This window comes from Dromiciops gliroides, chromosome 4, assembly GCF_019393635.1.
Source record: "Dromiciops gliroides isolate mDroGli1 chromosome 4, mDroGli1.pri, whole genome shotgun sequence".
NCBI lineage: Eukaryota > Metazoa > Chordata > Mammalia > Microbiotheria > Microbiotheriidae > Dromiciops > Dromiciops gliroides.
In genome coordinates, this window is record NC_057864.1 from 231,913,616 (window position 1) to 231,926,700 (window position 13,085).

The 13,085-nt window shown below is 38.3% G+C and overlaps 1 pseudogene; it reads right to left on the minus strand.

Annotated features, from left to right (window-relative positions):
- LOC122754900 overlaps positions 1-11,730 on the minus strand; it is a 38,161-nt pseudogene extending 26,431 nt beyond the window's left edge.
- Between the last annotated feature and the right edge of the window lie 1,355 nt (positions 11,731-13,085).

The following is a 13,085-nucleotide window of genomic DNA, read 5'->3' on the forward strand; positions in this document are numbered from 1 at the left end:
CATATGCCTAGGTTTTTGTTTTTAAATTTATATATAAATAGACATTATTATGTCAGTTTGAACTAATGTAGCAACCAGTTAAGAAGAAATTGGGGGTTGTATATTGTTGGAAAAGTGTTATTAGACTTGACATTTTCCAACCTGAAAAAGGAAAGTACTTTTAGTTTATTGTTTTTTAAGGATCCACTTCTTCAATATTGTTGACTAAATTCCTTTTTTTCCCTTTTTCTCCCCCGGGGCAATGAGGGTTAAGTGACTTGCCCAGGGTTACACAGCTAGTAAGTGTCAAGTGTCTGAGGCCAGATTTGAACTCAGGTCTTTCTGAATCCAGGGCCAGTGCTTTATCCACTGTGCCACCTAGCTGGCCTTGACTAAGCTCATTTTTGCCATTTAAACTAACTTTTTTTTTTAATTTTTTTTTTTTAGTGAGGCAATTGGGGTTAAGTGACTTGCCCAGGGTCACACAGCTGGTAAATGTTAAGTGTCTGAGGCCAGATTTGAACTCAGGTACTTCTGACTCCAGGGCCGGTGCTCTATCCACTGTGCTACCTTAAACTAACTTTTGACAGGTATTAACCACATTAATTTGCCAGACTAATTTTTATCATACTATAATGACTAATTTAATTTTTGTCATTCCTGCTGATTCTATATTCTCCTATGTTTTTAAAATAAAATGAGGTACATGAGATTGTGTGGGTCCAAAATATCATTAACCAGAATCTACTGATGATTTTTTGGTATTTTTTGGCTCATTTGGACCAATGTAGCTAACTTAAAATTACGTTCACAGGAGAGAAAATTGAACTTTTAAATTTAATATCACTTTATTCATCATTTATAAATATTATTAATCTAAGTATATATTTAATCTCCTATCCTATGTAATTCTTCTAAACAGTCTGGTCTGTATAAATCCAATTTGGGCTTTTGGTTATCATTCCATTTTGCATAGGCCTGAGAAAATAGATTGACTTGAGATTATGAGATTTAGATTTTGTTTTATAAAGGTAGTATTTAGTTATACTTTCATAAGATTTCTCAAGGCAAAGTATTTTAAAATTAATTCGGGCTGTTTTAAAAAAATCAATTTCCCGGGGGGCAGCTAGGTGGCGCAGTGGTTAAAGCACTGGCACTAGATTCAGAATCTGGCTTCAGTCACTTGGCACTAGCTGTGTGACCTTGGACAAGTCACTTAACCCTCATTGCCCTGCCCCACCCCCCCAAAAAGATAAGTAATATGTAAAAATCAATTCCCCCCCCCCGTGAAGGCATATGAAATTTTGAATTCAGCAGAGTTTATTGACTAATGAGATATTTTTATTTTATTAAATTTTTTTTGAGATACATTTTAATACCCAAAATATTTGTAGCAGAATGCATGGTTGCTACAAACCAAAGCAGCAAGAATGCAGTTATCTGGCTGGGTAGTGGGAACAATGATATAGGACAGCTATCCTGTCTTGAGACAAATACTGAGATAGGATTGCTTTTTATCAACGTCCTAAAAATTTTCAATGTTATGGTTTTTTTTTTGTTTGTTTGTTTTTTTAGTGAGGCAGTTGGGGTTAAGTGACTTGCCCAGGGTCACACAGCTAGTAAGTGTTAAGTGTCTGAGGCCGGATTTGAACTCAGGTACTCCTGATTCCAGGGCCAGTGCTCTATCCATTGCGCCACCTAGCTGCCCCTTCAATGTTATGTTTTATAAAATATTATTTTCTTTCCAAATAATTTGAAACTAGTGGGTGACTAATATACCAGTTTGGTAAACTACTTAGAAAAAATGGGTGAATACAGGAGAACTACTTTTCTCAAATAATTCTTATACCTAAAAATTATTTTGTTCGGTTATGGTATATTAAATCTATAGTTTGAAAAGCACTGTATGCACATAATAAAATCATATTGTAAGATAATAAATTCTAATGCTAGAAATTATATTACATTCATTATGTTGTTATTATTAGTTATTATATTATATATTAGTTAATAAGATAATAGGGTCTATTGCTAGAAAATGTTACTATGGCCATTCTACTCTAAAAAAAATTATACCTTACTTTTCTTTTAAGATCAAGCTTGCATAACTCTAGTAAAAGCAATTTTCATGAAATCATAATCAAAGCCTTTTTTTGTTGGTGTTTGTTTTGTAAGATACTAAATGAATTTTGCAGTTATTTAATTTTATCTCATATAGGGACAAAATTGTTTTGTTTCACATGATATTCAAGTTTTCCTTATTTAAACTGGAATGGAGAACTCTATTTTTAAAATGTATTGCTTTCCATTGGCAGGATGTGATGGAGAGTACGATATTGTGCCTTGCCCTTGTGAATCTTCTGGTTGAAAAGGAAAGCTGGCCTATGGTAAGAACACAGTCTGGCACCCTATTGGCAGTCAAGACAGAAGATGATAGGAGCTAAGATGGCAGAGGAAAGGCAGTGAGCCCTTGAACTCATGACACAATCACTCCAAAAAACATCCAAATAATGCCATAGGACAATGCCTGGAGCAGCAAAACCCACAGAAGAATGTGCTGAAATCATCTTCTAACCAAGAATGGCTTGGAAGGTCAGAAGGAGGGAGCTGCTGTGCTGAGGAAGGAGTGGAGCCCAACCCCACAGTTACCCTGACACAGATCCAGTCCTAGGAAGGCCTCACCAGGGAAGGAGACCCCCAGAGCTTCTGAATCAGCTAAAGAGACAGTATAGTCTGGAAGTAAGCTCACAGTCTGGTGAGAGGTCTGAGCCCTTGGCAGGGGGGAGACTACAGGGGTCTCTGCTGGTGCTGAGGCAGAACTTGGGTTTTTCACCCCTGCTGGGAACCAGGAGGCAGGCTTGAGTAGCAGTGGCCCAGGTGAGGGAGGGGCACAGGCTTGTCAGAGCTGACAACCACAGCACACAAAACTGGTTGATTAGCAATTTGGTCTGGAGTCATCTACAGACCAGGGAACAGGCCAGGCAAGTGAAGAACCTGATCCTCCTTAAATCATACCACCTGGGACTTCTGAAGCTTGGGATACTGCAGCCTGGAAACAGTGCCCCACTTTAAGGAGCTTAAAGTGAAGTAAAAGAAAGACCTGGATTCGGGAGGACTTGAGTTCAAATCTGGCCTCAGACACTTGACACTTACTAGCTGTGTGACCCTAGGCAAGTCACTTAACCCCAATTGCCTCAACCAAAAAAACCCAAAACAAAACAAAAAAAGAAAGGCAAGATGAGCAGACAGAGAAAGGTGAGGACCATAGAAAATTTCTTCAGTGACAAGGAAGATTGAGGTACACCCTCAGAGGAAGATGTCAATGTCTAAAACTTCCAATAAAAATATGAATTGGTCTCAGGCCATAGAGGTGCTCAAAAAGGACTTTGAAGATAAAGTTACAGAGGTAGAGGAAAAAATGGAAAGAGAAATGAGGGTGATGCAGGAAAGACATGAGAAAAAAGTCAACAGCTTGAAAAAGTCAAATTGGCCAAATGGAAAAGGAGGTACAAAAGCTCTCTGATGAAAATAATTGCCTAAGAATTAGGATTGAACAAATGGAAGCTAGTGACTTTATGAGAAACCAAGACACAATAAAGCAAATCCAAATGAATACAAAAATAGAGGGCAATGTGAAATATCTTCTGGGAAAAACTGCTGACCTGGAAAATAGGTCCAGGAGAGATCATTTGAAAATCATTGGTCTACCTGAAAACCATGATCAAGGAAAGAACTTAGACACCATCTTCCAAGATATTCTCAGGGAAAATTGCCCTGAAATTCTAGAAGAAGAAGCTAAAATAGAAATTGAAAGAATCTACCAATCACCTCCAGAAAGAGATCCCAGAAGGAAAACTCCTAGGAATATTATAGCCAAATTCCAGAGCTCTCAAGTCAAGGAGAAAATATTGCAAGCTGGCAAAAAGAAAGAACTCAAGTACTATGGAGCCCCAGTCAGGATAGCACAAGATCTAGCAGCTTCTACATTAAAGGACTGGAGGGCATGGAATATGATATTCCAGAGGGCAAAGGAATTGGGATTACAACCAAGAATCACCTACCCAACAAGAAGAAAAAAATGGGACTTTAATGAAAAAGAGGACTTTCAAGTATTTGTGATGAAAAGACCTGAACTGAATGGCAAATTTGACTTTCAAATACAAGACCCTAGAGCACCATAAAAAATTGGAGTTGGGGTACATACCTGGAGTCATGCAGCGGGTGACTGTCTTGTGTCTGAGGCTGGGTTTTGGCTGGGATCCCCCTGGGAACAGGGTGGATGCTTTGTCCACTGTGTCACCTAGCTGCCCCATGATGACATATTTAGGGTTAAATTGAGGGGTGAGGGGGAAGGGCAGAGGTAGCATGAGGTGAAATCCTACATGAAAGAAACAAGGAAAGGGCTTATGGAGTTGGAGGAATAGATGGGGGAGGAGCAGGGCAGTAAATTAATTTTACACTCATCAGAAAAGTCTCAAAGACTTTAAACTCATCAGAATTGCCTCAAGGAAGGATTAACACATATACACACACACACCCCTAGTTGGGTGGAGTGATCTATTTAATCTGGGCAATAAATGAGCCTAACACTCATCAAAATTGGCTCAAAGACCTCAATCTCATCATAATTGACTCAAGGAGGAAATAGCATACACACTCAATTGGGTAGAGTAATCTCTCTAACCCAGCCGGAAAATAGGAGGGGAGGGAGATAAAGAGAGAAGGGCAAAAGAAGGAAGGGCAGATTGGGGGAGGGGACAGACAGAAGCAAATCCCTTTTGAAGAGGGATAGGATGAAAGAAGATGGATAATAGAATAAATATCATGGAGAAGGGAATAGGATGGGATACAGTTAACAATAATAATCCTGAAAAAGAAAAAAGGGGGAAAAATTGTACAAAAAATATTTATAGCAACTCTTTGTGGTGGCTAAGATTTGGGAATCAAGGGAATGTCCATCAATTGAGGAATGACAGAAGAAGCTGTGGTATATGATTGTAGTTGAATGGTATTGTGTTATAGGAACTGACAAACAGGATGATCCCAGAAAAACCTGGAAAGACTCATGAACTGCTGTATAGTGAAGTGAGCAGAGCTGGGAGGACATTGTGGGTAGTGACAGCAGTATTGTTCAATGAGCAATTGTGAATGACTTAACTACTCTCAGCAATGCAATGATCCAAGACAATCCCAAGGGTCCAATGAGGAAGCTTACTATCCACCCCCATAGAAAGAACTGATAAAAAGAACACTTGTGGATTGTACATATATAACCTGGTTGCTATCTTGTGGAGGGGGGAAGACAGGAAGGGAGGGAAAAAACATTTGGAACTCTAAATCTTATGAAAATGAATGTTGAAAACTACCCTTAAACATAACTGGAAAAAATAAAATAAATGTTTGTTGCTAAAAAAAAAAAAGACAGAAGATGATAAAAAGAGCCACATACTTCAAAGATTGACTGACTCTGTTTATACAGCAATTCTTTTTCTCAGCAAAAGTATCTTGACAGATTTGAACATAGTAGGGACAAAAGTTTTCACCTTCTATTATATATATAAATTTCAGGGAAACAAGACATATTTGCTGCTATTTTAACATTTTATAATTGGTTTTCACATACCAAAGAAGATAGATTGCTGCTCTGCTTTCCCACATACATTGTAAGCACAATAGACTCTCGGTAGAATTGTGAAGTATGAAAGTTTGTTTTTGGGATCCTGCCTGTTTTGGGCATTCTACCTGGGCATATGATCTCATGTTATACCAATTAACATGATGCTATATCAACTATTGTGATATAGCTTACCTCTCTAAGACATTCTGTCTTAAGCCAGAGGAATGAACAATGTTTAAGGCATAAGTGACAGGTTGAAATAAAGGTAGGGAATTATTATAATTTTTTTTTTGCCTAGGCAGGGGTTAAAGGGGAGTAGTAATCTTATCTCTCCACCCTTTATACTATATGGTAGAGTACCTGATACCCGATCTCATTTTGAATTGATATGTCAGAAACTTGCATCATTAAGGTTTGAGTAACTTTCAACGTAAGGGCTCCACTTCCAGCTTTGGTATTGAATTAATTTCCTTAGTAATGGCTCTCTCTCTCTCTCTCTCTCTCTCTCTCTCTCTCTCTCTCTCTCTCTCTCTCTCTCTCTCTCTCTCTCTCTCTCTCGTATTTTATTTTATTTTATTTTATTTATTTATTTTTTGGCAATTGGGGTTAAGTGACTTGCCCAGGGTCACACAGCTAGTAAGTGTCAAGTGTCTGAGGCCGGATTTGAACTCAAGTCCTCCTGACTCCAGGGCCGGTGCTCTATCCACTGTGTCACCTAGCTGCCCCTCTCTTTTGTATTTTAGCAAACAAAAGAATTTTATTCTGGTGGGAGTGAGATAAGAGTGACCTGAGAAGTTACCTAGGGGGCAGCTAAGTGGTGCAATGGATAAAGCACTCCTGGATTCAGGAGAACCTGAGTGCAAATCCAGCTTCAGACACTTGACACTTACTAGCTGTGTGACCCTGGGCAAATCACTTAACACTCATTGCCCTGAGCCAACCCCCCCCCCCACCCCCCCACCCCCGCCCCAAAGTTACCTAGTTGAATCCTTCATTTTAAAACTGAGAAAACTGCAGTTCAGAGAGGCAAAATAATTTGCTCAATGTGCCACAGCTGAAAAGTGGCAGAACCAGGATGGATCCCAGGCTCTGACTCCAAGTCTCTTATTGATTTTTCTTTGTCAGGAGGGAGGAAGAAGGATTTCTTGTTTAATCTAGAGAGAAGAAATGAGAAATGTCCATAACACAAAGACAAAAGGGGTTAGCAAAACCTTTTTCAAAAAGAATTGCACAGAATCAGAAGGTCTAAATGAGTTGTTGTATATTATTGGATAAAATACCAATATCATATGAGCTAACCATCTATCAATAAGCATTTGGTAAATATTTATATACTAGACACTAACCTATTGGCTAAGAATACTAACACAATTGTGAGATAGTTGCTGATCCCAAAATTGATCTTTAATCAATTGAAGGATGGAAGGAAAAGCATTTCCTAAACCCCTTCCCTGTGAAAGGCACTGTGCTCATCAAGTTAAAAATATTATCTCATTTGATTCTCATAACAGCCTTTTGAGGGAATTGCTATTATCTCCATTTTATGTTTGAGGAAACTGAGTGAGGCAGAGATTAAAAGAAATGTATTGGACCAAATCACCAGTAACTGTGTTTATCCCAGGAAAATTGTTGAGTTTGGTCAAGTCAAATTGATTTGAACTTCTATTCTCTCATATAATCTATTATGGTGCTTTGGATATAATTGGTATTTAATAATTATGCCAATTAAATAAGAATGTCTAAACTATACTTTTACATGTAGTGATATGAACACTTTACCATATTTGAAGGAAAATGATGAAATTAGGCATTAAGTTATAACTTTAAAAGATTATAGTAACATCTAGGAATTGAAATTCCTACATCTCCCTGTGATAACTAGCCTTCTAGATAACTAACCTATAACATTTAGTTGCTTAAGTTCTTCATTGAATGTAATGAAAATACATGTTCTATGGTTTAAGGGTTTTTTTTGGGGGGGGGGGAGGTAATGAGAGTTAAATGACTTGCCCGGGATCACACAGCTAGTAAGTGTCAAGTGTCTGAATCTGGATTTGAACTCAGGTCCTCCTGAATCCAGGGCTGGTGCTTTATCTACTATGCCACCTAGCTGCCCCTATGATTTAATATTTTACCCCCATAATATAAGCCACTAACTAAACATGCTATGTTGGGAGCCTATTAAAGAACTACTTAATATTTTAGGTGGATGTGTTCTAGTTTTTCCTTTCCTCTGAATTATTAGTATTGGCTTCAATTACTTTGGCTATGGATTTCATTCTTAGACTACTTCAACTATTTAATTTTTTTTGGACAGGGCAATGAGGGTTAAGTGACTTGCTCAGGGTCACACAGCTAGTAAGTGTCAAGTGTCTGAGGCTGGACTTGAACTCAGGTCCTTATGAATCCAGGGCCAGTGCTTTATCCACTGCACCACCTAACTGCCCCTCAAGTATTTTTTAAATTTAAATTAGGCATGTGTTATATTTTCTGAGAATGCAGTTTTTCTTCCCTTTTTTGTTCAAGTTTGAAGGAACTCCTCCTCTGAAGACATTAAATATAGGAAATGTCAGCACCCCACTAATGTGCTTAAATGAACCTATATAGTCATCAGAAAAAAATACATATAATCTGGAGAGGATGTGGCACCAAGATTTTCTCACTTTCTAATGATTTCTCCATTCAGAAACTTATTGAATAGGACTTAAAAATTTTTTTTTGTAGGACAATGAGGGTTAAGTGACTTGCCCAGGGTCACACAGCTAGTAAGTGTCAAGTGTCTCAGGCTGGATTTGAACTCAGGTCCTCCTGAATCTAGGGTCAGTGCTTTATCTACTGCGCCACCTAGCTGCCCCCCTCAGAAACTTATTGAGACAAAGACAAATCAACTGTGAGGTTTTTTCTAGTTAAATCACAAATTTATTAGTTTCCTTATATTCTGCTCTTTTTAATTATGTTAGTAATGGTGATTACATTTCCTGCTAATTATTTATTTAATATTTAATATTAAGCCTGAAATTATGACAGGTAAAACTAAATGTGTGTGGTCCCCCTGTGTGGGGAAAGCTAACTAGGACAACAGTTTAACAGTTTAGGTATTAACATTTTTTAAAAAATATATTAAAGGTTAACAAAGAGAAAACAAATTTTACACTCATCCAAAAAGATCTTAAACTCATCAGAGCTGCCTCAAGGAGGGACTAATAGACACACCCAACTGGGTGGAGTAATCTATTTAATCTGGGCAGTAAATGAGCCTAACACTCACCAAAATTGGCTCAAAGACCTCAATCTCATTAGAATTGGCTCAAGGAGGGAATAATGTACACACTCAATTGGGTGGAGTAATCTCTCTAACCCTGCAGGAAAATAGGAGGGGAAATGGATAAAGAGAGAGGGGCAAAAGAAGGAAGGTCAGAGTGGGGGAGGGGACATACAGAAGCAAATCCCTTTTGAAGAGTGATAGGATGAAAGAAGATGGATAATAGGATAAATATCATGGGGAAGGGAATAGGAAGAGAAACAGTTAACAATAGTAATCATGAAAAAGAGAAAAGGGGGAAAAATTATACAAAAAATATTTATAGCAACTCTTGGTGTAGACTAAGAATTGAGAATCAAGGGAATGTCCATCAATTGAGGAATGATGGAAAAAGCTGTGCTATATGATTGTAGTGGAATGGTCTTGTGCTACAGGAAATGACAAACAGGATGATCCCAGAAAAACCTGGAAAGACTCATGAACTGCTGTATAGTGAAGTGAGCAGAGCTGGGAGGACATTGTGGGTAGTGACAGCAGTATTGTTCAATGAGCAATTGTGAATGACTTAACTACTCTCAGCAGTGCAATGATCCAAGACAATCCCAAGGAACTAATGAGGAAGCTTACTATGCACCCCTATAGAAAGAAATGATAAAAAGAACACTTGTGGATTGTACATATTTAACCTGATTGCAATCTTGTGGAGGGAGGAGGAAAGGAAGGGAGGGAGGGAGAAAAATTTGGAACTCTAAATCTTATGAAAATGAATGTTGAAAACTACCCTTACATGTAAATGGAAAATAAAATAAATGTTTGTTAAAACAAACAAACAAAAAAAACATCTGGAGCCATCTCCAGTCATCTTGATGTATATCTTGCCACTAGACCCCACATAGCTCTGAAGGAGAGAGTGAGGTTGGTGACTTTGCACAGTCCTACCTCACTTAAATCCAATTCACTGCAAGTCATGACATCACCTCCCTGGTGTCATGGTCTTCTTCAAAAGACAAACAATAATTGAGAGAGAGTTTAAGTGACTTGCCTAAAGTCGCATAGCTAGTAGTTGGAAAGCAGGCTTGAACCCTATTCTTCCTGTCTTCAAGGCCAGCTCTTTATCCACTATACCCAAATGCCTTTATCTACTGCATGAGGCAAGGCAAGTATTATCATAACTATTTTTAATATAAAGAAACACCTTCAAAGTTTCAATAATTTGCCGGTAATCACTTTTTTGTAATAAACATTTTTATTTAAAGTTTTGAGTTCCAGATTCTAACCCTCCTTTCCTTCCTCCCCTCCTCCTCCCTGAGGCAGCAAACAATCAGAGATAGGCCATAACCCTACAATTATGCAAAAAATTACCATAAAAACAATAAAAAGAAAAAAAATTACCATATTGGTCATTTTGTTTACGAAAAGTCCAATAAAGGGGAAAAATGAAAGAAAGTAAAAAATAGCATGTTTCAGTCTATGTTCAATCAATACCAGTTCATACAATCCTTTGGAATTGTCTTGGATCATTGTATTGCTGAGAATAGTTGAGTCTTTCACAGTCCTTTATCAAACAGTATTGCTGTCACTTTGCACAATGTTTTCCTGGTTCTGCTCACTTCACTATACATCAGCTCATATAAGTCTTTCCAGGCCTTTCTGAAATCATCCTGCTTGTCATTTCTTATAGCACAATAATATTCCATTACAATCATATACCACAGTTTGTTTAGCCATTCCCCAATTGATGGGCATTCCTTTGATTTCCAATTCTTAGCCACCACAAAAAGAGCTGTTCTAAATATTTTTGTACGAATAGGTCTTTTTCTCTTTTTGGGATGTCTTTGGGATATAAACCTAGCAGTGGTGTGTCTATAATCACTTTACTAACAAATGGCAGAGCATTACTTTTCATTTTATTTATTTTTTTTTCACTTGACAAAAGTTATTTATTTCTAACACATTTTTAGAAATTTTATTTTTGACAGGACTCGGATTTGTGATTTGTTCCTGTCGTTTTTCTTCTGCCTCTTGGCCAAAAGCCTGGCATATTCTGCTGCTTCTTCCTTGTTCTTCTGGGTACGCTACTTCTTCAAAGAAAGCAGTTTGTCTACGTCTGTGCTGCAAAACATGGGGGGTCACCAGGTGCTGAATTTTAGGAGCCTTGGTCCTAGGTTTCTTACCTTCTTTGTTGAGGGGCTTTCTCACAACATACTGCCAAGACATCATCTTCTTTGGACAAGTTGAAAAGCTCGTGGATTCTGCTAGCTCTTTTGGACCCCAGGCGACGAGGCACAGTCATATCTGTCAGTCCTGGTATATCTTTCTCATCTTTCTTCACAATAACCAAGTTGAGGACACTCAGATTGGCATCCACAATACAGCCTCTAATAGATTTATGTTTTCTTTCTCCAGTTCTTCTAGAGTGATAGCAAGAATGGCCCTTACTGGGAGCAGCTAGGTGGTGCAGTCAATAAAGCAGTGGCTCTGGATTCAGGAGGACCTGAGTTCAAATCCGACTTCAGACACTTGACACTCACTAGCTGTGTGACCCTGGGCAAGTCACTTAACCCCCATTGCCTTGACAAAAAAAAAAAAAAAAAGAATGGCCCTTACTGAGCAGCAGGCAGACATGTATGTGAGCCAAAACACCCTGCTTCATGGGGAAGCCTCGTTTGTCATTCCCACCACTGATATAGAACACATAACCCTTCCATTTTTCACCCAGAGCATCAGCAGAAACTTCAGTGGCCATCCATTTCTCATAAAATGTCTGTAGCTTTCTCTCATCATCATCTTCGATGAGTTTCTGACAGCCAGTGGCTGGGAAAGAGATGTTGAGATTCATCTTTGCACAGCCCCCTGCTCCAGACCTGCCACGGGAAAGAGCTACTTTTCATTTTACAAACAACTTTTCAGTAATGCATCTTGAAGTTAATGCAATATTCCAGTGCATTAAGAGAGACAGCTTTGTAGTAGTCATTTCAGGGGATTGTAGTTGTAGTTTCACTGTATTCTATCCTTTTCAGACGTCATCTGTAGTATTGTATCCTGTTCTGGGTTGCATAGTTTAAGGACACTGGTAATCTAGAATGTTCTGACAAGGACAACTAGAATGGTAAAGGACCTTCAATCCATGATATATGAGGACAAGTTGAAGAAACTGTGCATATTTAGCCTGGAGAAGTCTAGGAAGGACATGACAGTTGATTGTTCCATTTAGTCCCATTGAGAGCAGAACCAGGAGCAATGGGTAGGAGATACAAAGAGGCAACTTCAGACTTTATGTCAGGAAAAGCTTGCTAACAATTAAAACTGTCCAAAAGTGGAATGGATTACCTCTAGCTTGGGTTCTCCCTCCTTAGAAGACTACAAGCTGTGTCACCACTTGTTAATGTTAGTGGGAGTTACTTAAATATATGGTCTGGAGACCTCTGTGGTCTCTTTCATCTCAAATTCTGGGATTATGTTATTTCTTTGACACAGGGAACTCCTGGTGAGGCACTTCCTCTGCTAATATAAATCAACAACTTCTTGATAACTTTGGGCTGATCGCCTAGGGCACTGAGAGGTTAAGCAATTCAATCAGAATCCCACAGCCAGTCTGCATCAAAAGTAGGCCTGCAACTCTGGTCTTTCTGATTACCAGGTCAACTCAATGTATCATATCAACATTTTGTCTCCAATGTAATATTACTGCCAATAAATATAACTTTTGGTTAATAAATGCCAATATTATTTTGCTTTTGTTACACGTAATATGCTTTTGCAGTTTAGTTTATGCAAAAGTATATGTAAGGAGTTCATACATGCAATAATAGATATATATTTTTTCTTTCTGTTTTTTTTTTTTTTGGTGGGGCAATGAGGGTTAAGTGACTTGCCCAGGGTCACACAGCTAGTAAGTGTCACATATCTGAGGCCGGATTTGAACCCATATACTCCTGAATCCAGGGCCGGTGCTTTATCCACTGCACCACCTAGCTGCCCTAGATGTATATTTTTTAATGACTAATTCTACCAAGGATTTGTAATTTCAAGTATGAAACTTCCAAAGTGAAAATTTTCTCTATTCTGGTACATTATAAACTACCCATGATTTATAATCAGAGAGAATTGCCTCAGACTCAAAGAGGTTAGACTTGCTAGTTAGAGCTAGTAAATGTCAGACAGGTTTTGATTATGTAATCCTAACCCCATCAGATGTCATGCTGCCTATGATTAGATAGAATATAG